At 40.1% G+C, this 24,862-nt stretch overlaps 1 protein-coding gene across 1 annotated transcript in view; it reads right to left on the bottom strand.

Moving 5' to 3' along the window:
- LOC126249113 (uncharacterized) overlaps positions 1-20,542 on the bottom strand; it is a 111,051-nt gene extending 90,509 nt beyond the window's left edge. The window contains exon 1 of the mRNA XM_049950763.1: positions 20,430-20,542. The gene's annotated coding sequence lies outside the window, so the exon portion shown is untranslated. The remainder of the gene's footprint in view (positions 1-20,429) is intronic.
- Positions 20,543-24,862: the final 4,320 nt, after the last annotated feature.

Raw genomic sequence — 24,862 nt, 5'->3', positions numbered from 1 at the left:
CACTAGTCAGCCACCTGGGCTGCCTATTACTGCTAGTACCCCATTTAGAAAGTTCTAATGGAAAGAAACTCTCAGAGAGAAATGTTAATTAATTGAAACCCTCAGCTGCCAGCAGGTGTTGTTGATACACCTCAATGGGGACAGCTGAAAATGTGTGCCCCAACAGGAACTTGAACCCAGATCTCCTGCTTATATGGCAGACACTCTATCTATATGAGCCACCAAGGACACAGATGAATAGCACGACTGCAGAGACTTATCCCTTGAATGCTTCCCATGAGACCCACATTCCCAACTGTCCAGAATCTACGTACGTAATGTACCTATGTTCAGTAAGCCCATGTTGAATAATGTTTTTCATGCAGCCACAGGACGTTGAGTTATGACTCAAACTGTGCGCAATAGGCTGCATGATGTGCAACTTCACTCCCAATGTCCATGGCGAGGTCCATATTTGCAACCACAACACTATGTAGTGTGGTTCAGATGGGCCCAACAACATGCCGAATGGACCGCTTATGATTGGAATCACAGTCTCTTCACCGATGAGAGTCGCATATGCCTTCAACCAGACACTCGTTGGAGACGTGTTTGGAGGCAACCCCGTCAGGCTGAATGATGTAGATACACTGTCCTATGAGTGCGGCAAGGTGGAGGTTCCCTGATGTTTTGGGGTGGGATTATGTGGGGCCGACATATGCTGCTGGTGGTCATGGAAGGCACCGTAATGGTTGTACGATACGTGAATGCGATCCTCCAACCGATAGTGCAACCATATTGGCAGCAAATTGGCGAGGTATTAATCTTCATGGACGACAATTCGCACCCCCATTGCACACATCTCGTTAATTCATTCCTTCAGAATAATGTCATCACTCGACCAGATGTCGACAGCATGTTCTCCAGACATGAACCCTATCGACATGCCTGGGATAGATTGAAAAGTGCTGTTTATGGACGACGTGACCCACCAACCACTCTGAGGGATCTACACTGAATCGCCGTTGAGGAGTGGGACAATCTGGACCAACAGTGCCTTGATGAACTTGTGGGTGGTATGCCATGACAAATAGAGGCATGCATCAATTCAAGAGGACGTGCTATTGGGTATTAGAGGTACCAGTGTGTATAGAAATCTGGACCACCACTTCTGGAGGTCTCACTGCATGGTGGCACAACATGCAATAAAAAGGGTGACAATGATGTTTATGTTGATCTCTATTCTAATTTTCTGTACAGGTTCCGGAACTCTCTAAACTGAGGGGATGCAAAACTTTTTTTGATGTGTGTGTGTATAAAGGGTGTATCATATACAGGTACAGATGTTTCTATTGGTGAGTGAGGACCACATACTGAACAACATTACATCAGTATTTATGTCATTTGCAGACTAATAATTGTAGCCGTTACAAGTCTTATGTTTTTAGGTTGGTTAGTACCTCTAAGTACATGTGGCAAAAGCAAGCCATTAATGATTATTTTCCCCTAGCAGCAGGTCAGGTGTTGAAGTGTGGATACAAAAGAAGTTAGTTTATACTGACAGACACAGTCCACATAATGGTGCAGTCTGTTCATGAAGAAAACATTGGATGATAAAGTTTTGAGACTTTGAGGCAGAGAAAAAACAACCAATACACCAATACACTGATGTGTGTGTGTATGTTAAGGTACCACATACAAAAATATATGTACTTATACCTGTTACACCCTATATAACAAATCTGGTTTATTTTTCACCAGAAAGGGCCATATCCCTCAGAATAGAGATTGTTGAGTATCCATCTATATTACACACACATGCAAAAATTTATAATTTATGGAATGCATACTTCTTATTAAGGATATGGTGTATATTTTATCAACTGCAATCAAGATGTCGTGCACTATTACCTCAGAATCAAGATCACAGAGTATCTATCTATATTACAGAGACAACCAAAAACCTGTTGAATTACCTCACATAATGCCTCCTCCTCATCAAAGAAGGTGTGTAACACCCTGTACTTCATCATTTGCAATGAGGATGCCTCACACAGTATGGGTCAGATAATAAAATACAGTAAGTATAATCGTTTGAGGTAGTGTGTTTGTTCCAACATAGGCCTCGGATTTGGGAGGCTTATAATCTGTCCAGACATTTCAGTTTAGGTTTTTGATGGTTGGCTTCTCCTCATTAAACATTGGTGTACATTCACAGAATGTGAATGTGACTTTCCTCCATGTTCAGGTGTCAGATCTTATATCATTGTAAAATAGTCCTTGAACAAATAAATTACTAATACTAAACAGTCTAAGAAACGCCGCAGAAAAGAGAGAGACAGTTTCCAAGTTTTCTAAGTGGTAATTTGTCTCTTCTACTGTTTTAATGCTACAGTGTGTTGTTTGATGGTTTCATAGAACTTCAACACAGACTCTTTGCTCTCATAGATAAAGTTTTGCTGTAATAAAATGTGTTTCCTTCAAATTAACACTAGAATTACCTTCTTATACAAAAACCTTTGGTGTAAGGGTATGCAGTGGCAAACATTTTTTAATTTTTTTGAAGAGACTGTACCTCATGGTACTTCTCATGAAGTGCAAGAATTTTCAGAAAATAAATATCTGATAACTGTAGAACATAAGGTTTGGTAGCATATGAGTCTTACAATGGCATGTGATTCCACACAGCATAAACGATGTGTTTGTGCTGTTAACCACAAGATAAAGCAGCTAACTGCTAATGTCTAAAGTTAGAAATCAGTACAATAACTCTGCTGACACAAAGTCAGTGTTTAATGGAGACATTTTAGGTTCAAAAAGTACTCTATATGTTGTGACATTTATTCAGAAATAACAACTATCTGAGTGCTTCAGTCCAAGTCTACAGTTCATACTTATTGGCTATTGCATGACACTTATGGACTTCAGTCTGAGTGACTGCATATTCTATGCACCCACTGGCAACTCCACTGGAAACACTGTTCGGGTGAGCACTCAGATTCATATGGTGAACTGTGAGAAAGACTCGAATATTCTGGATAATGATTTAATACAATGCATGCTTGCAATATATACTGCCAGTAAAACTGATGACAAAAAATATTTACAATATGTAGAGATAAGTCATAATAAGCTTCTGAGCTCACATTAACCAAATGCATCTTTACACACACAAATAGCAGCAAGGCACTCATAACTAACTCTAATTGCCTCTAATTACAAAAGAACTGTTAACCTACAGTTTGACATCTGAACACAATGGCATGTACAAAGCATGTGACTAATTCCGTAGTAAACAGCATTGTCAAGAAGAGTATTTCAACAGTGTATCATATATTCATCAGCATTTAACAACTATTCATGTTCCCTTATGTAGTGATTTTTCTGATGATCTGTGAGCGTACTCTACATTCCAGTATTATTATATTATCTTCTGAAATGATGTACTTCTGTACTTCATACCTTGTGATTTCATCAGTATATTTTTCTGGTTAATGCAGGTAACAACCATTATACCTATATTTTTGTCACTAGAAAAATCAATTATGTCTCAGAATTATGGTAATTTTATCATTCATCTTTTGGAAATACTCAAATTAGTATAGTCTCTCCCCCAAAATTTTTGAGTTTTTGATTTTGGAGTCATCTAGTGCCATGAGACAGTTGAACTTTACATGTAAAACTAACACATTTAATGGCAGCAGTAAAGACAAACCCTCATCATATACTTGAGTCACAAAGCAGTCAGCAGACACACAAACAAATCTGAAAACATTGCTTAGTTTCCAGATAGTCATTCTCTAGAGTTACCTAGCTGGAATTTTTATATACAAAACTGAGAAGGGTATTTCCAAAGAGTGAGTGAAAATTGCTGAATCCATTATGTAAAGAATGTAATTAATGTACAAAATTTTCTTAAAACTTTTATGTAATACTCTTACTGACATACACGTAGTAACTAAAAATGACCATTGACTGGAGCATATAACTGCCAAAATTCATGCGCTTCAACAAATAGCAACTGAAAGGTTGTCACACAAAGAGAAAAACAATCTAATTTTAAGGATGTGTACAAAACTTGTTATCATTTATCACTAACTAGGTACTAAGAAATGGAACAAAGAAATCTACAGAACAGAAAATGCTCGAACTTAAAATGTGGAAATACTTCAGTAGCGTACAATAACATAGTTCTAATATTTTTAGGTAACTACTGTAAGATTTTAAAAATTGTTGATACTGTCAGATAAGAGTCAGCAGAAAGAGGCAATTCTATAATGACTGTATGCAATATTGAATGGGATGATTAGGGTGAATGGGGTAATTCAAAGAGAAGAGATTTGAGTAGAAGGATATATCTATGAAAACAGTGCTTATAATCCACATGGAAAGAAACTTAATAACAATTCAAATTTGAAACTGAAAAATAAAAGTTTCTTAGGGTTAGATAGTTTCTAAATGAAGCAACATGACTTTGTTGGGCAGAACATGTGACTCTCATGCCTGATAACCTTTGAGGTAAAGCTGTGGTGATGAGAAGACCTGAGGGAGTACATCAGAGAGGCAGACCCAGGACATAGTGCGTGGTTCATGTCAAGTTGAAGAATATGCTTTGTTGACTGTTTGCATAAAAACAGAAGATATGTGATCAAATTTCACTCCACACTCATTAGTTTTGGATTATTATCTGTAACATACAGCAGTTCTGGTTATGAAAGCAGTAATACCAAACAAGAATCACCAGAAATAAATAAAATGTAGTCCATGAAAGTAGTTTCATCTGTTCACAACAATAACACTATGTAACTTCAAGCCTGATCATCACTACAAAATCAAATGTAGACAAAAAAGAACCTAGCTTGCCAGCCTAGAATTTGCAGAATTGTCCCCAGAATTGATCATGGACCTTTGGTTCTGAGTTGAGTGTAAGGACTGAACCAGAGATTTCGAAGGTCCTATGAAAAGCTAGGCTGCAACTTCCTGGACTTACCTGTATTCCATAATGTTGGGTGCTTTAAGATCCCCCTACATGGGTCAGACATGCACTACACATTGAAGGCTGCCACGCAGGTAGCTGAGTGTGTATGGGGTGCACAAAGGGTGTTATAGATTAAGCAACTCTTCCAATCCAGGTAACAGTAGCTGCAGGAAGCTCAGAGGTATCAGTCTAAGATCAAAAGAAATACCTGCCCCAGGTGAGAGCATGAAAATCGTTATGGTTAACTGCAAAAGCACTCCCAACAAAGACCAGAGTTTGAAGTGCTCCTGAAAAGCAGTGAAGTTCACATACTATTAGGTGGAGAAAGTTGGTTCAAACCTAAAATTGATAGTGGTGACATTTTTGGGAAAAATTTAAGTGTATATTGAAAGACAGGCAAATGGGAAATGAAGGTGGTTTATTTGTCACAGTAGACAAGAAACTCAAATCCACAGAAATAGACATTGAAGCTGTATGTGAGATTGTTTGGGCAAGATTCTGTATCAGGGATGGGCATAAAATGATAGTTGGATTCTTCTACCATCCATGTCTATCATCTGTGTAACCAAAAACCTTGGAGAAATCTCAATGCACATATACATAAATTTCCCAATCATACTGTAATCATCAGTGGAGACTTTAATCATCCACAATCAACTGGGAAAATTGTAGTTTTGTTAGTGGTGGGCATGATATGACATCCTGTGAAACATTAATAAATGCCTTCTCTGAAAACTACCTAGAACAAATAGTTCAGAACCCCACTAATGATGGAAATATATTTGATCTAACAGCAACAAATAAACCTGATCTCTGAGGACATCCACATCGAAACTGGTATTAGTGACGACGACACATTTGTGGCAACAATGATTATCAAAGTACACAGGTCAACTAAAATAAGCAGAAAGATTCACATGTTCAGTAAACCAGGTAAAAAATCACTAGTGTCATATCTCAGTGAGGAACTTGAAACTTTTAACACAGAGCAAGAGCATGCAGAGGAGCTATGGTTCAACTTTAAAAGAATAGTTGTTCATGTGCTGGGTAGATATGTACCCAGTAGAACAATTCATAATGAGAGGGAATCTCCATGGTAAGCAATCACTGTAAAGAAACTTCTAAAGAAGCAGATAGTACTGCATAATAGTTGTAAAACAAAGCATTGGGCTATAGATAGAGAGATGCTGAATGAAACACATTTGGATGTCAAGAGGGCAATGCGTGATGCCTTTAATGACTACCATAGCAGAATATTGTCAACTGATCTTTCACAGAACCCAAAGAAATTCCAGTAATATGTAAGGCTGTTAGTGGCACCAAAGTTAGTGTCCAGTAATTAGTGAATGAGACAGGAACTGAAATTGAGGGTGTTAAAGCAAAACTTATATGCTTAACTCCTTTTCAGTTGTTCCTTTACAAAGGAAAATCCAGGAGAATTGCCCCAATTTCATCCTCATACTACTGAAAAGACGAAAAAAATACATATTAGTGTCAGTGGTGTTGAGAAACAACTGAAATTGTTAAAACTGAAAAAAGCTCCAGGGTCCAGAGGAATCACTATCAGACTCTCTACCGAATTTGTGGCTGAGTTAACCCATCTTATAACTATAATCTGTCATACATCCCTGGAACAAAAACAATGCCCACTTCTTGGAAAAAAGCCCAGGTAGGTGTAGAGGTAGATAAATGAGGGAAAATGCACTCTTACACTCAGAGCTACTGCATCATAGATGCAAATGGGGCCCTTTAAATAGAGAGGTGTTTGGAGCTGAAGAACATATTCTGTTGTGCTGCCATTCTGTCTGTGGCACTAAAACCACAGAAAGTTATAGTCTATTGAGTATCATTGAAACCACGACAAGATCGATAATGGCCAGCCTGCTATTTGCCATACTAGGTCACAGCGGAATGTCTGGGTGGGCAGCACCTTGCTCACCCCACCACTACCACCAACATAGCAAGTGGTCATGGCACTGACTGGTGGCAGCATCATATATTGCTGATCAGAACCCCTTTGTGGTACACCCACTTACACCTAGCTGCTGACTGCAGCTCTGAAGACACTTGCAACTTTTTGCACTCTGCACAAAAAATAAATGATATTACAGATGCTACTATATCACTGATGCTTCTGTGCATACAGTCATCCAAGTACAACCAGGCACAACATTGCTTAAGTTTGGTGACTGGCAAAGCTGATGGCTAGGGATTTTAATGTATTGGCAGAATGGCTGACATACCTAGGTTTTGGTTACCAATTACTCAACTACATTTTCTGAATAGTAATTCTAGCACTTATTCTTTAAATTTATCCAGGTTTTCAGTAGATTTTAGAACACAGACCTTGTTTGTAAGTTTACAGTATGAGTGGTAGATTGTGGTTTTTCCAGTGTATTTGTGTGAAACTGGAACTGAGTGAGTGGCACTTTGACCACGTTTGTATTTTATACTTGATAAGCTTTGTGGGTTTTAACCACATTCATCTTGGACTATTTTAGTAAAGGCATTAATAAACTTGTTGTTGACCTCTCTCTCTCTCTCTCTCTCTCTCTCTCTCTCTCTCTCTGTGTGTGTGTGTGTGTGGGGGGGGGGGGGGGGCGTTGTAGGAGTACATGGGAGCTGTGTCACAACATGAAGTACAGTCACAATCCCATTACATAATTAGACAGCAGACAATACTGTCAAGTACAGAAGAATGCCATTTGACAGGCTAAACTGCTAAACTTTTCCATTTTTCCATTAAACCAAGAGAATTAGAAGATTTCAGAACACCTATGATTAGTAGTGATAGAATTATTAGGGGAGAAATTGAATGCTCAGCTTATTATACTTCTTCTGTGTGGAGGGTGGGGCGGGGGGGGGGGGGGGGATGAAACTGTTAGTTGTTCTCAAGAGATGTAAAAAAGAATATTAACCATTTCTTGTCAACAGTTGGGAAGGTAAGCTAAAATTTTCTTGGTAAAGGCAAGTATGCAAGGATTTTACATGCAGTTACTACAGAAGAGTTGTGTACCATACAGCTACATGAAACAAAGAAATATAAATTTGAATTAATTATTAAATCATTGATGTGTAAGTATAGTATGATGAAACATCTGCTGGGCCAATGAAGCTCCGGGCACCAAACATTAGTTCTTTATTCAGTCAATAAGTCTTCAACAGAAAGGAATTTCCTGACTGATTAAAATGTTTCCTTGCAAAGAATATTTATCAAAAGCGAGGATAATGTAATGTAGACAATTACAACCCAATTTCGTTACTACTAGTCTGTCTCATGTTCTTGAGAAGGACATTTACAGGATGTCAGTTATTGAACTTTATGAAATAAATTTGTCATAACTTCTGAACAGTTCCTGTTAGGACATTCAAGCTGCATGGTTGGCCATGGGGCATAATGGGAATTAGTATGTGCGTATGGTTCAGTTTATCAATGAAGCCCACTTTCATTTAGATGGGTTTGTCAATAAGCAAAATTGGCTCATTTGGTGGACTGAGAATCTGCAACTCATGATTGAGAAGTCTCTTTACCCTCAACAGGTGACTGTGTGGTGATCAATGTCCAATCAAGGAATAATTGGTGCAATATTCCTTGATCGCAAAGTGACTAACAAACAGTATGTGAAGGTTTTGGAAGATTATTTCAGCCCCTTTATCCAAAGTGACCATGATTTCAACAAGATGCGGTTTATGCAAGATGGAGCTCGACCACATCAAAGCAGGAGAGTGTTTGATGTCCTGGAGGCCTTGGGGACCACATTCTGGCTCCAGGGTACACAGAGGCCACTGGCATGGCCCTTGATTGGCCACAATATTCTCCAGATCTGAACACATATGACTGCTTTTTGTGGGGCTATATTAAAGGTCAGATGTACAGCAATAACTCCTAAACCATTGCTGAGCTGAAACCAGCCATTCAGAAGGTCACTGACAATATTGATGTTTTGACATTTCAATGGTTCATGCAGAATTTTACTAATCACCTATGCCACATCATCACGAGTGATGGCAGGCACATAAAACATGTCATAACCTAAATCTGAATACCTGTAGTGATGTTTACTTGTTGAATAAAGTGTATGCATGCTGTAGTTTGCAACTAATTTATGTTTTTTTTCATATAGTTCAATAATTGCCACCCCGTATGAAAGAAGAGGAATACGACTCAGTGCAAATAATTTGTAGTCAGACTAACAGTCTGTCTTCAGAAAAGAACAGGAAATGCAACTTATTATTTTTGTATTTGTACAGACTAATCATAAACTGAGGTTGGTAGTTCTTTTGATTCAGTTAACATAAGCATTTCATTATGTGGATCATGCTGTGCTTATGCATGAGTAACACTGTGTAACTGCAGAAAAGGCTCATCAGTAGTCCCTTTTGTGTCTAGCATATAATAACCAGAAGGCTGTTAGTTTTAAAAATAGTGATAAAATTGAGTCTGGGGGTTATGTGACATGATGGGGACCACATGATTATGTTCCAACTGCACTGTTTTTCTTCATATATATCATTTAGACACTGTAACATGGCAGTGGGCATTAAAGATGAGAACTTAGATTACCTGAGGGGAGAGGAGTAGTGCTGGGCAACAAGCGTTGCCTCCTTCTCGAAGACCTATAATTCGCACCTATGTTTTATGTTTGAGCAAAAGCAGAACTGACACACTCTCAGAGGTATCACTGATCCCTGACACTCAAATCTCATAATGGACCAAAATTAGTCTGTTTACTCATTTCAAAATAAGAAAAGAAAACAGAGTGAGGGGGGGGGGAGACAAAATAAGTGTCTCTGATGTGCCAAGTGCTTTTTGTTTGATTGCTATTCTGTAAAGTCATATTTTACAGTTCCAAGAAAGTTAAAATTTTTTGTGATCCACTGAATTATGCATTTAAATTGTCTAATATAGAATATTTTGTTATTTGGTTCCTCAGTTTCTCCCAGAATATATCTATGGATATACTGCCAGCTATTGGTGTCCAGAGAGCAAAGAATTTTGCACTTATCCTGTAGGTAGCAGCAAAATCAGTGAAATATTGTGCTCTTTGGACACAAACAGCTGCCAGTACATTTGTGAATTATTTTGTTCTTTATGAGTGCTAATTGTGAGCCCACTCTGTCATGATGCATTTAGATAAAATTAGTACTGTAGTCCAACTATCCCTGTGATTTTCAAGTTTTTTTTGTGCATCGGTGATGTCCTTTTTCTTTAGTGCCATCTAATATGTAAAGACTAGAAAATCTAGTTCTGTACCTCTGAGTTTAGGTCTTCATTGTTTTGTTAGTGAACCTGCTTTCACCATTGCATTGCCTGTTCATCAAGGACACAGTTGAATAGTCATACTCTTGTGTCTTTAAATTGTTTGCTCATTTTCCCCATAAATTTTACTTTTAATTCTGTCTCCTTTATGATGTCTCTAGATCCAATCCAAATTCTACTATAATTCCACAGAGAGATTCCCAGTCTACGTCAATGGACTCATAGTTCTGCTTTTTTGAAACTGACAAGCATAATGACATCTCCTTTGTTTGCTGTGTTGTATTTTGTTGATTTCTTGAGGTTAAGAATTTTTTCATGAAAATTGATGTTTTCTGAAGCCACCCTGGTATTTATCAATATGAGGATCTAGTTGTGGTTCTGCTCAGTTGAGAAAAGCTTTGGACACCATTGTTTAGGTGACCTGTAGTAATGATTCTTGTTTCAGCGTATCATACCTCTTGTTTTGTGTAATGGAACTATGACTGCTGTCTTCCAGTCATCAGAGACTTCTTTGGTTTATCAGATTTCATTAAAACATTCTTTGAGCCTTATAATGAAGTTACTTATATGTGAGTATTACCGTACTATTATACTTTTAATTATTTAGCCAAAATTTTTGAAATCATATAGTAACTTGTTCCATACTCAAATAGCTCTTGTTTCTTTGGCATCCTGGAACTGCAGAACATCAAATACTGAGATCTTAATAATTAAATCTATTAATAACAGTACCAATTAACTGAGAAAAATTACAGGAATTTGAGGATATACTTTAAATTAGGATATGCAAATTGTTTTAGATGCAATAAACTTCATAGCCAAATTTCACCTACTCAATCTTGTTGGACTGAACAAGAAACTAACAGCAACACCCCCAAGTACAAGAGTTCCTGATTTCAAAGTTTTTGATGTGGGACATTGGTCACCACTTAATTAATTAATATGTGCAAGATGGCAGTTAATTCGAAGCAACCATTGCAATTTAAATGTGACTCTTTTGTTGTGACTTCCCACCCCCACTTACAGTTGGTGCCAACCAGAGATGGCTACAACAGGCTACCCAGCCCAGTGTGCAGCTGGAGGAGTGAGCGCTATCGGTGTTACAGGATTGGTAACATGCAATAGTCTGAAGTCTTCCTAACTGACAAAACTATGAGTCCAACCCACCTAGATCTCACTCCATTTGTGGTTCATATGAGATATATCGTTGTGGAGACAAGTCGTTATCAAATGGTGGCAGAGTAACCATTAGCTCTGGGTGTCTGTCTTGGTCTGTTTGTTGATACAGACCAGTGCACAGATCCAGAAAGTGTTAGCTAGCACGGGTAATCAAGAATTGTTCATTGTATTCCCCCCTGCATGATTTGAGAACACTGTTGTTACAAAGTAAACTGAGACTTTATTAGTTGATTCTCTGCTGCTGAATTCACTGCAACTCAAAAGATGCTATCTGCATTCTGAAGATTTTGTTCAACCCAGGCAATGCACTGATAATTGGAGTTACATCTCCATGCCAACTGTCATACTTGTTAGGATTATCTTTGCTCTTTTCAACAACTTCAATAAGTTTCAGCTTTTGGGAAAGAAGAGTCCATTGAATCCAAGTTTATTTTTCATTTCTTAGATTATCTATGGTCAGTAACAATGATTAAAAAACTGACTACGCTGCTTGTGGTAGGGATGAACCCTGATTTAGATTTGCAAATATTCTGGTTTTGGTAAATGTTTCCCATGCATCAGTAGAGTGCAGTACCTGCTTGTATAGTAACGCTACTGTATCTGGCAGTGTTTTTGTTATGTTTTCAAATCCTTTGGATTGAAGAACATAACACCATTTTTTTCATACATGTGGCTAATTATTATGTCAGTTTGTGAAACCTTCTTCCCATGTACTGCATTTCATTCTGCTGACCAGTTTTCCCCAGTCACAGTATTTTTTGCAATAAAAGCCCCATTCCCACTTGTGCTTCAAGATTTCAATTATCAGCAATTTGTTTCCTGTTGCCCTGCCGGTTGTGGAGGTAAGACAATTGACCTCCACAACTCCATCACACTAGACATTAACATTCATGTAGGGCCATATATTTTTTCAACATTTATTTTATAAATAACTGTGCTTCCATATTGAATAGCAGGAATTGAAACACAATTGTTACAAGAAGAATTTCCCAACAAGTACCTTCCATTAGCACTAATATTTTTCTTAGTAGATGGATCATTGAGGAATATGGTGCATGTAACATGTAGAATTTAGTGGTCATGGAATATCATAGGTCCATGCATAATGGAGTTCCCACTTACCTGTGTGATATGATACAACATTGATTGTACTGCCCCTTTCCTGAAAAATGAATTGGTCATGGAGTCCTCTAGCATGGCCAGGTAGACTGACAGACTTTATTCTACTTTATTTCTTTTTATGAGGTCATTTGATATTCGTAAACTATGAATCAGAGATTCCTGACATCTTCACCCTCTGTCAGAGAACACAATATGCCATTGGCCTTACATGAAGGAAGACAGACATAATGAATACTGTTCAACAATCCTTTCTGCATAGAATCAAATTCTGCTGTACAAAACATAATCATCATATTAAATAATACATACGAAAATCCTATGAACTTTTATGTGTTGGATTTCTGTATTATTTTCGGGTCTCATGCTTTTATTATAATCATTTGCATTAAATGAGATGTAAAGTAGTATTCATATTTTTATTGCTATTTGTTTTACTTATTCTTTGAAACAGACTTAAGAAAGACAAGCAAAATTAAAATTCCATTAACACTAATACCGTTCCATCTTACATTTCCTTTCCCCTGTCACTTACTCCCTATGCAAACCATCAGTTGGAAGAAACAGAGAATAGAGAGGAAAGAGGAGGGGCAGGAAAATATGGTAAGAGAAGAATTGTGTGTGTGTGTGTGTGTGTGTGTTTGTAACATATTCCTTCATTAAAGAGGCTTATAGTGCCAAAGTAGTGATAACTCATAGTGTTAGTTAAAATATTAGACTTATGTTCATGAGAAGCAGGCTTCCGATTACAATACGGCCATCAAGATTTAGAATTTCTGTGCTTTTATCATTTAATCCTGAAGTGGGTGTGCCTTTGTATAAAGTGTGCCAGTCACAAATAATATTTTCTTGTACCGTTTCATCGTTGCTTTACAACTGCATGCCTATTCCTTCATTATTGCTTCAGCTAACCTAGTGCTGAGTTGTACCATCATACATCCAAATGAGCAACAGTAGCATAAAATAAACCATGTGCTAGGCTAGAAAAAATGTATGATCCATGCAAGAAAATGATCCACATTCTGAGCTAGTGGAACAATCCCACAATGAGGCAGTTGTATATGAGATAATTATCAATTTAACAAACGGTTGGCTGTGATCTCATGCAAATTGACTGTTTAATGCTTCAGGTGTGTCATTACTGTAGCGTAAGGTTTGTACAGAGCATCATGGTGACATAATGAAAGTTTATTTTATTATTTTTTAATTAAACTGTGATTTAGCTCATATAATGTAAGTTTATTTTGTCATTCTTAATTAAATTAAGATTAAACTGTGGTTTTGCTCTGTCAAATTTACCTTGGTAACAAGAAGACAGCTATTCTATAAAGGTGTACAAAGTGCACTGCACACTCACTTGTGTTACAAAAATCGGAGTGCTCACTCGAGGGTTAAGATGAATACCAGAATCATTCCTTAAAAAAAAAAAAAAAAAAAAAAAAAAAAAAAAAAAAAAAAAAAAAAAAGCCATGGCCAGTTTTGCTTCACTCTACCCTCTTTGTTCAATGCATCTGGTGCTCAGTGTTGAGTGACTAGTGGTCAAACTGTATCCTGGGTGACTACCTTCTTTCCTTCCTTCAGCATCTTTGCCATATACTGAGTAGCAACTTTCTTTTTCAAATATTGTTACATTCCATCCTGGATTTTCAACTGTGTGACTTCCTTAAAAAAACTGACTCAGTCTGCAATGAGCTCGTTAGCCCATATCATGGCATCTCACTCTGTGACGCAATAATTTCCTGTGTCTAACACCAGTTTGGATTACATTAACTGAGAGGATGTGAGGCACTGTCAAATTTAATGCTATCGGGAGCTATCCAGCAACATAGAGAATGAATGACTATCTGTACGCTTAGGCTTAAAAGTACCAACCTTCCATCAACACAACCCTGGAACTGTAATCCAACAGTACTCTTATTGTTAACATGACTTATTCTTTAAACGAAATATACTTATTTTTTCATGACCTGTCATGTGAACAGGTATAATGACAGTATTGACGATTAGTGGCTCACTCATGATGCTCATTCTGTACTCATGACATCTGATCTTTACTCTCAGGCAGAAACCTTTCTGAATGCCAGCCCTCAAAAATTCGTTCAATGAATGATTTAGTTGTATAATTTTTAGAGTATTGTACCACAGCAGGTGATGTATTAAATGTGATTCTTGATATTAAATGCTTTACTGTGTTGCAGATTTAGTTGGTTCCATGTGTTACTACATAACTGTAGGTTTTTTGATTACTTAATGAGGTGGCACATAGGAACTGTAACTCATGAAATATTAGTTCACTATATTAAACTAATAAATAAGAGATTTACTTAAAACGGTGCCCAGTGTAAAAGTCTATCTTGTGTCTCGTCAAAATAGCGCCAATTTTGTTGGTAAAAAGATAGTGTGTGTACAATATAGAAATATCGAAAGTAAATTACATGTTTCTAAATTACCGGAAATACGGAAGCGTCCGATCCCGCCCGTCTGCTTTGACCCATGACGTCACAAATATGGCGGAAACGAAAACACGCACACACACACACACACACACACACACACACACACACACACACACACACACACTTTCCACAAGAAGCCTAATGATACTAACGGGACAAGCGCGGGAAATGGGGTGTTTTGGGTGGGGGGCAAACTAAATACAAACAAATTTAGACGCCTTGCGTAGCTACAACGTGTAAGTGAAGACAGCCATGCATGAATACCCACCCACTTCCCCAGGGGTCGTAACCCCTGCAACCCATAGAAGATAAAGATGCTTCAGTAGCTGATTAGTGTTTTTTGTCTTTTTTTTAAAAAAATCTCACGGGATAGAACGAACAGATCAGAAAAGTAAATAAAATAAGATAAAACAGAACTGGAGACAGCCACACTCAAACCAAACTCCGCGCCGTCATGACGTCACACACAACACCCTTACATCACGGGTCAAAGCCGACGCGTGGGATCGGACGCTTCTGTCGACCCAAATTACCACTCATGATCAGTAAACTGAAAGTGGATATTAGTAAACTTACATTAGAAAAACGTGAGCTGATGTTGATGCAGGAAACGACGAAAGAAAACTCGACGTATTTGGATAAGTTGACAAAAGATATCTGCATAAATAGGTCACAGAGTGTCGGAAATCAAAAAAAGTGTGAACGTAGCATAAATTTAGTCCACAACAAACGCTGTAGTGTGTTATCTTCGTTAAATTATGAAAACTCCAAAAGTAAACAAAGTGCTCTTGCATCGTCAAGAAGTAGTGTATTTACGAGAGTAACCCCAAAAGTATGGTCTCCTATTTTTTTATAAGTACATAGACCTGTTTTTTTGTACAGTGGTTTACAGCTTGAACATTTACCTATTTTTCGACATAATCACCATTTCTGTCGATGCATTTTTGTAGACGCTGTGGCAGTTTTTGTATACCCATGTCATACCAGCTCGCCACCATGCTGTTCAGAAAGTTATTAACCTCTTCTTTCACCTCGTGGCCAAAATTGGAATTAATAGTTTTAGACTAAATCGGTTTTGCATTAAGGTATTAGCAATCTACCAAATTTTGCTGCCATACATTAATTACAGTCCACTTTGGACCTCTCTGAGTAGCTGCACTTTATTTTTAACCACCCAGTACGTAACATGATATAATGTTGTATGTGTTATAAATAGGTATAAGTACAACATGGCCAGTAGACTGAACATAACTTTAAGCATTAAAAACTAGAACACAGTATTCAAGTAACATTCAGGAGGAACCAATTGTGTACACAAAGAGCTGTAGCAATATACATAGAAAAGAGAGGTCGGGCATAGCTCAGCTTGCCTTAAATAAGACTGGCGTCAGTGGTAGGCTCTGATGATGATCTCTCTCACTCACCCGCTCTCTCTCTCTCTCTCTCTCTCTCTCTCTCACACACACACACACACACACACACACACACGTATGAGGTTCTGCAGACAACACAGCACTGCTGGATGCATAGCCTTTGGGAAGTACACTCCCACGTCACTGCATTCCTCCTCTCTTAGGGAGATCATGGATTCTTGAGATGTCCATGCTATCCTGCAACAGGAGTGTACATCTGAAGTGCTTTGGGTGCAGACACATTCTGCGCAAAACTTCCTGTGTCAAACCATACGGCAATACCGGGGCTGTTTCTATGTCAACCTTGGGAATTGGCTCTGGTGACGGTGCTCATGATGCTGATAATACTGGTATCAGCAGTTGCTCAGAAACGGGGGACAGAATCCCTGACAATGCTGTTGGAAGCACTAGTGGAAATGCTGGTTCAGCCATCGAGGATGGATGTCCTGCCCATGCAGGAGTGGTGAACTGGCAGCAGCAGGTGATGTGACGCCTGATGTAGACAGGTTCAGAGGCGATGGTGTGAAATCAGGGGCACCCGGCCATCTGTGTGAAGTTGAAGCTGATCATGGTGCCTAAAGCAGAGACCCTCCTGCGTGTGGATGTCACAGAGACACAGCTCCCAGCATCTGGCGATGACAGCTGGAATCCATTTAGGGCGACATCCGAAACCACACACCCAGAAAATCACACCTAGCTGGAAGGGACGTGGCGGCTGCATGGGTTGATTTCCAGGTGGAGGACACAGGAGGAGTAACAGTGTCGTCGGCTGGCACGCCTGAAGTATCTACGGCAGGCTCTTCTCGCCGAGCGGCATGAAATTGTACAAAGAGAGAAACTGACCTAAGGCAATGTTCGACAAAGAGTTGGGAATACATTTTTTCTTCTGAGTTTTGAACATTCGCACTGGGCATTCAGGCATACTGTTAGATTGTGGATGGAATGGCGGGGCAAGCATGCGACAGACACCACGGGAATCGCAAAATGCTGCTAACTCTTGCAATGAAAATTGTGGACCATTATCAGACACTAACGTCGTGGGCAAGCCTTTGAGCGAAAAAACATTTGGACAAGGCTGCGACAGTTGCAGTCGTGGATGTGGAAACACAACGAACGACATACAGAAAACGAGAATATCCATCAACGACCAACAGCTAATAAGCTTTGAGAAAGGGGCCAGCAAAATCCACATATGTTCAGTCCCTGCATGAGATGGTGTCGGCCAAGGAGACAACGACGCCCAGGAAGGAGCTTGGTAACCAGGTGGGTAATGTCACCACCCAAGCTGGGCCAAAACGCATGTCAATGGGCCAATGCTTTTGTGTGTAATACACCCCAATGATCTGCATGTAATAAATGGAGATCCTCCAAACTAAGCACTGAAGTGATCACTACCTGGGGGGGGGGGGGGGGGGGGGCGCATGATCCATGTCTAAAAGCAGCACACTATCCATAATGGAGAATCAGTGTCAAAAGATGTAATGATTATGAAGGGGGGTCAGATGCACGAAAGGTGGTGAATCCGGCCAACCAAATTGTACGAATGTTGTGATCTTCCGCAAAACGGGATCCGAAGCTAAAGCCTTCAGAATCCTTGTCTCAGTTACAGGAAAACCATCAACCATCCGCTGTGAGGCGACATCAATGTGGAAACAAAGCAATTTCTCCTGATAAAATCCTGGATTCTGACAAGCCGGCAGGCGGATCAGTTCATCGGCATTTACGTGTTGATTCGTGGGCGGAATGAATCTCGTAGTTGTGACGCGAAAGAAAAGAGCCCCGTATTGAATGCGATGGGCCTCTTTATCTAGTAATGACGCAGAAGGACTGAATAAGGAAACTAATAGTTTGTGGTCGATGACCACGTGGAATTTGATACCATAGAGAAAAACATAAAATTTCTTCAGAGCATATACAATAGCCAAGGATTTCTTTTCTATCTGAATCTAGTTTGAGCAGGAGTTAGCGTTTTTGACGCACAAGCAATATGCCGCTCGGTGCCCTCGAGATACTTGTGAGCCAGTATGGCCCCTAACCCGTCCCGCGCAAGGACCAAATGGAGACATGTTTGGTACGTCACTAAGCTGGGCGCAGATTGCAACAGGCCCTTAAGGGTGGAGAACTCGGTTTCGCAAGCCAGCGACCAGCGAAACTAAGTCCCTTTGCACAGCACGGCATGTAATGGCTGTGCGACAATCGCTGCCCCAGGTAAAAATGTATGGTAGCAGGCGACTTTGCCAAGAAAAGTAGCAGGCGACTTTGCCTAGAAAAACCTGAAGTTCTTTGACTGGCGCAGGGCGTGGAAGCGACACAATAGCAGGAACATGTTGATGCAGCGGTTTGAGACCCTCGCGAGAAACTTCAAACCCGAGATAAACAGGAGAAGGTTGAAAATTTTCTAAATTACACTTCAACCCGGCCACTTGGAGGACAGAAAGAAATAGTACGGATATTTTGTAAATGTTCCTCAGTGGGGGCACCGGAAATAGCAATGTCATCCAAACAGTTGACACAACCAAACACAGACGCTGTAAGTTGCTCCAGAAAACGTTGAAAAATTGCGGGAACACTGGCGATTTCAAAAGGCAGCCGCAAATACTGGTATAGCCCAAAAGGGGTATTGACAACTAACATACGTTGTGATTCTGTATCAAAAGGGAATTGTAAATAGGAATCCGACAAGCCAATTTTTGAGGAATATTGACCACCTGATAGCTTCCACAAGAGTTCGTCTGGTTTTGGTATCGGGTATGTATCCACTATAGATTGAGGTTTCACAGAAACTTTAATGTCGGCGCAGAGACGTAACTGGTCCGACGGTTTCTTTACCATAACTGAACGGGTAGTCTATTCACTGGACGCAGTAGGCCCAACAACGCCGGATTCCGTTAGGCGATGTAATTGACCTTTAACATGTTCCCTGGGTACCAATGGAACTGGACGGGCCAAAAAAAAAAAAAAAAAATCGGGGCTGAGCTAAAGATTTCATGGTAAAGTGAACTTGAAAATTTGTGGTACATCTAGTCCAGGAGAGAACTCAAAACATAATCCATCTACCTGTGTATACGGCACTTATTCAGATACTAAATTCACCTAACCTGAAATGGTAAAATCAAGCAACTTAAAAGCATCTAATCCAAAAAGTTTATTTGTATAAGCGTTATCTACAACAAGAAATGTAAGTGAACGGACTACTTACTAGCAGGTCAATGGACAGAGAACTGGCCTAGGATAGGAATGCTCTGTTTATTGTAATTTACCAACTTTCGTGACATAGTTTGTGAGTTTAACATGGTTACCGCGGCTCCTGTATCCATTTGCATGTGCAGAACTTTACGAAGAACCCTAACTTCAATGAAAAGCTCGTTTGGCGCAACATAAATAGCCGATACAATGTTTACGCCAATATCTGCTTCAGGATCGTTGCCCTGAATGTTCGCATTACAAATAGAATTAATATAACCTTTTTTGTTGCAATTATGACAGGTAGCCCAGCGTTTTGGACAATCAAGGCCATAATGGTTGATGAAACAGTAAGTGCAGGATGGGAGCGTGCAATGCGTACAAGTGTGTTAACTGTAAGACGGCTCAGTTGTGAGAGGAGTGCGGGGAAAGGAGGAAGCAAGCATTGAATGGCGAGAGGTGACGAGCCTTTGGGGGGGGGGGGGGGGGGAGGGAGGGACAAGGCACGCCTACCAGTTGCAGTGCTGGCACTACAAATTGCGCGTCATGCTTACACGAAAGCAGACGAAAGGCTTGGAAGTAAAACTCGCTTTAAATGTTGTTCGTAAACGAAACTGAAATCGTCATGTACATTAAAATCTATTTATATAAAAATGAATGTATGTATGTTTGTCTACTATGCGCTCACAAAACATTTGGAAATGTACTGTAATATGAATGAGTTTCGAAATAATACAGTAACCAGTGGTGTTTCCATACAAAGCAATACGGTAGCAAGGACAAATGAAATATAAGGTAATTAGGACGAAATAGAGGGCTCCTTCAAAGTGATCGCGAACAAAATATCTGAAATGGAAACTCACCTTTTCTTGCCAGGCGTTTGTGGTGATACGCCAGGATGATTCTTGGAAAACTGTTTGAATCTTCCAATGCCACACATGCTTTGTCCTGTGTATGTAGCAGCTCTCACTGAAGATTTGTAAATGGGGTGAAGTAATTTTTTCTGCTCTCTTTCCCTTTCGCAGCATTCAATCACACGCAATATAATTTGGGAGCATCGCTACGTAATACTGGTTTCCTTCTAACCGTAGGCCTACCGGTAGGGGTTGTTGGCGACTCCAGAGATGGACCAGCAACTACCTCTTCACTCATTTTGATAATGTTTAGCACAACTGCACGATAAAAACACGCAGAACAGTACAGCGCAAAACAATTACGAAGCAGACGACAATGGCTACCTTGTATAACACAGTCAGCTACGTAATGTTGCCAGCAGTCAAAACTGTGTGCTTACCGAAGCCTCCCGACGTTTACCGACTTCTACCGATTCAGGACTAGGGAGAGGTCTGCCATCTAAAAGTTTACACACTGTACGTTGCTGTTTACTGGCCTGTTAACTTCGTCGGTCCGGCTGCTGCCGGGAGCGAGAACGGCCGCCTTGACGCTGTGATACAGTGCGGACCGCCGCGACTATGTCAACCTGGTGAAGATGGCACACGACTTTCTAGAAACATACGCATTTTCAGAGTTCTTGATAGATATGCCATAGTTCTACAGTTCTGTGTACAAAATTTGAATAGTTCTGCAGAGTTTCGCCAAGAAAACACTACTATAGGGAAAATTTTAATCTTGTACAAAAAAATTAATTGCCAAATTTGCGAAAACAATAATAATAATCAGAATTCTGAATATGAAACTTCCTGGCAGATTAAAGCTGTGTACCAGTTCGCAGGAGAGCTGTGAAGTTTGGAAGCTAGGAGTCGATGTACTGGCGGAAGTAAAGCTCCGAGGAGGGCTCCTGAGTCGTGCTTGGATAGATCACTCGCTAGAGGCGTGAAAGGCAAAGGTGCCGAGTTCGACTCTCGGTCCGGTACACAGTTATAATCTGCCGACGACTGAAGAGAATCGTTCAGCGTGACAGAAGTGCAACCCGTCCTCAAATTCCTGCGGATTTCAATACTGGGCCATCAACAAGTGTCAGCGTGCGAACGATTCAACGAAACATAATCGATATTGGCTTTCGGAGCCGAAGACCTACTCGTGTACCGTTGATGGCTGTACGACACGAAGCTTCACTCCTCGCCTGGGCCCGTCAACAAAGACATTGGACGGTTGATGAGTGAAAACATCTTGCTCGGTCGGATGAGTCTCGTTTCAATTGTATCGAGCAGATGGACGTGTACGGGTATGGAGACAACCTCATGAATCAAGGGACCTTGCACGTCTGCAGTGGACTGTTCAAGCTGAAGGAGGCTCTATAATAGTGTGGGGTGTGTGCAATTTGAATGATATGGGACACCCAATTCGTCTAGATAGACTCTGACAGGTGACATGTACGTAAGCATCCTGTCTGATCACATGCATCCATTCATGTCTATTCCAGGACAATCCGACACCCCACAGGTCCAGAATTTCTACAGAGTGGTTCAGGAATACTCTTCTGAGTTTAAACACTTTCGCTGGCCACCAAACTCTCCAGACATGAACATTATTGAGCATATCTTAGATGCCTTGCGACGTGCTGTTCACAAGAGATCTCCACCCCCTCGTACTGTTACGGATTTATGGACAGCCCTGCAGGATTCACGGTGTCAATTCCCTCCAGTACTACTGCAGATATTAGTTGCGTCCATACCACGTCATGTGCGTGCGTGCTCGGAGTGACCCTACAAGATATTAGGCAACTGTACCAGTTTCTTTGGCTCTTCAGTGTATCTGAAGCTTGGTGTGGAGGAGAGGGTTAGAATGATGATACGTCATACCACGACTCAATCTGATTACCGGCAGGTCGCGACAACTCGAACTACTGTGCAATAGTTAAGACCTGAGAGAGGGATGGACTTTTACATTGGAGGGCACGCTCTCACCTCACGATCCGGAGCTAAACGAATGATAGCATCTATCACCACCTGATCAGCACACGGCTCTTTATACTCATAGGACACAAAATGACAACGACGACTTTGTCCATGGAGTTCAGCCCCCCATACTCTATAAGACTGATGTGATTGCTTCCTACAGAGGTAAAACTCAACCTAGGATGCAATAACATGGTTGCGCTTACAGCAGTATTTTGAAAGAAGGTCACACATTTGGTCAAACTTTAAGGAAAACGGATCCTGCAAAGGGGCGAGTTGACATAGGAGTAGATACATTCTTGGAGATATCCACGAAAGGAACAGGGCACGACATAAAATGGCATGAGTAATCCAAATGCTTGAAGGTGCTGTAACAGACGTTTCTCGTATGCGTCCCATTCCTCAACGGACTCGTCAAATGTAGAAAAAGGAGGCGGATAAACCATGGCGACTGCAGAGGGTAAGGCAGCAGGCGACACTGACTGATGAGCATGCTGACTAGACAAAACCTGAGTTTGGTTGTCTAGTGTCTGTGGTTGATTGTGCAACGCTGTGGTGAATGATTCTTGCTGTTCGACAAACCGACGTAAAATGTCCTCCTTAACACCAGCAGCCATCGTCAGATTAGACGCAGGATCAACCACAGCAGAAATTTGCGCAGAGAACAGGACCACACTCTTCGCCAATCGCGTTGTAGTTAGGTTTAAGTACAGCACGACCAGTAGACTGAACACAACTTTATTCCGCGGAAGCATAAACAATTAGAACGCGGTATAGTTCAAGTAACATTCAGCAGTTAAAAATTATGTACACAAAAAACTGTAGAAAACACATAGAGAAGTGAGGCCGAGCATAGGTCGGCTAGCCTTAAATAGACTAGGACCCGTGGCTGGCTTTGACGGTGACCCCCCCCCCCCCTCTCTCTCTCTCTCTCTGTCTTACTCACCCCCCCCCCCCCCCCCCACACACACAAGTCTGAGGCGCCCTCTGCGGACAACATATTACTGCCACAAGCGCGGTCTTTTGAAAGTACGCACACGAGTCACCGGAGGATGTCGACCTTAGTATTACAGAAATTAAATAGGAGGTATTTATCTGAACTAAACACCGTGAAAGGAGTCAACCTAGAGGACTGTAATGGGGTAGACCGTTAAACACCGTGAAAGGAGTCAATATAGAGGACTGTAATGGGGTAGAAAGTTTTACTATATGATAGATCGCAAATGAGGTTTGTAGTATTTCTCACATATTTACTGTTGCTGTCGATCTACATACACTAGGAATCTCATTTCAGTCTTTCACATAGTGTAATGTTTTGAAAGTGCTTCTCCATTACAACCCTGTAGATTGACTCCTTTAGTCGCGCGGGATTAGCCGAGCGGTATAGGGCGCTGCAGTCATGGACTGTGCGGCTGGTCGCGGCGGAGGTTCGAGTACTCCCTCGGGCATGGATGTGTGTGTTTGTCCTTAGGACAATTTAGGTTAAGTAGTGCGTAAGCTTAGGGATTGATGGCCTTAGCAGTTAAGTCCCATAAGATTTCGCATACATTTTAACATTTGACTGACTTCTTTCACAATGTTTAGTTAAGATATATGTTCGCTATTTGAATTCCGCAATACTAGGGTCGACATACCACTTTATATCAGGTTATATAACTATATTCTTTTTGAGAAAATGCACACCATGTCATTACTATACTTTTGTTACTGTAATCTTTGACTAGTTAAAGAACATTTGTAACCTTTTATTCACTCACACTCCGTATTTATGTCTCTTCGACAATCACATAATATTTGTACCTTTGCAAATTATAACGAGTCAGTGAAGTTCTCAACAAGTATAGATTACTGCAATTGTGTTGATCAACAGCACACTTATATTGATTATGTTCGTACAGATTCTTGTGATGGTTATGTATAGTGTATATTTGACTGTGTCGTATTTAACGAAAATTTATATTCAATTCATTGATGTATGATGTGTAAGTACTGCATCTTTAAAACGATTTTTAATTTACTCCATTGTTTATGTTGCCTGTGTATATTTTGTATTCATCTCTTTTGTACCTTACAGTTTTCTCCTATGAAGATGGTTGTTATCATTGAAACCAGTACAGAATTGATATACAGTTGTAGAGCTGATGGTGCAAATATGCTTTCTTTCAAACACTTAAAAGCTGTACACAGTCATCTATGAAAAGTTTTACTAACTGTAACAGGTATTTATGTACTACTTAAAGCAACATATGAAAATTTGTGCCAGACAAAGACTCGAACCCAGATTTCCCGCTTGTAGTGAGCAACCGCCTCACCATTATGCTATCCGACATGCTCTCTGGACTGACCCAAACATCCATATGCCAAACACCAATCTAACCCTCCTCATAGGTTATTAATTCATTTATTCACACTCGCATATCTTGTGATTCCGCTTCAAG

This window comes from Schistocerca nitens, chromosome 3 (genome assembly GCF_023898315.1).
Source record: "Schistocerca nitens isolate TAMUIC-IGC-003100 chromosome 3, iqSchNite1.1, whole genome shotgun sequence".
Classification (NCBI taxonomy): Eukaryota; Metazoa; Arthropoda; class Insecta; order Orthoptera; family Acrididae; genus Schistocerca; species Schistocerca nitens.
Note: the sequence above shows the minus strand (reverse complement) of the source record. Positions and strands in the feature narration are given on the sequence as shown.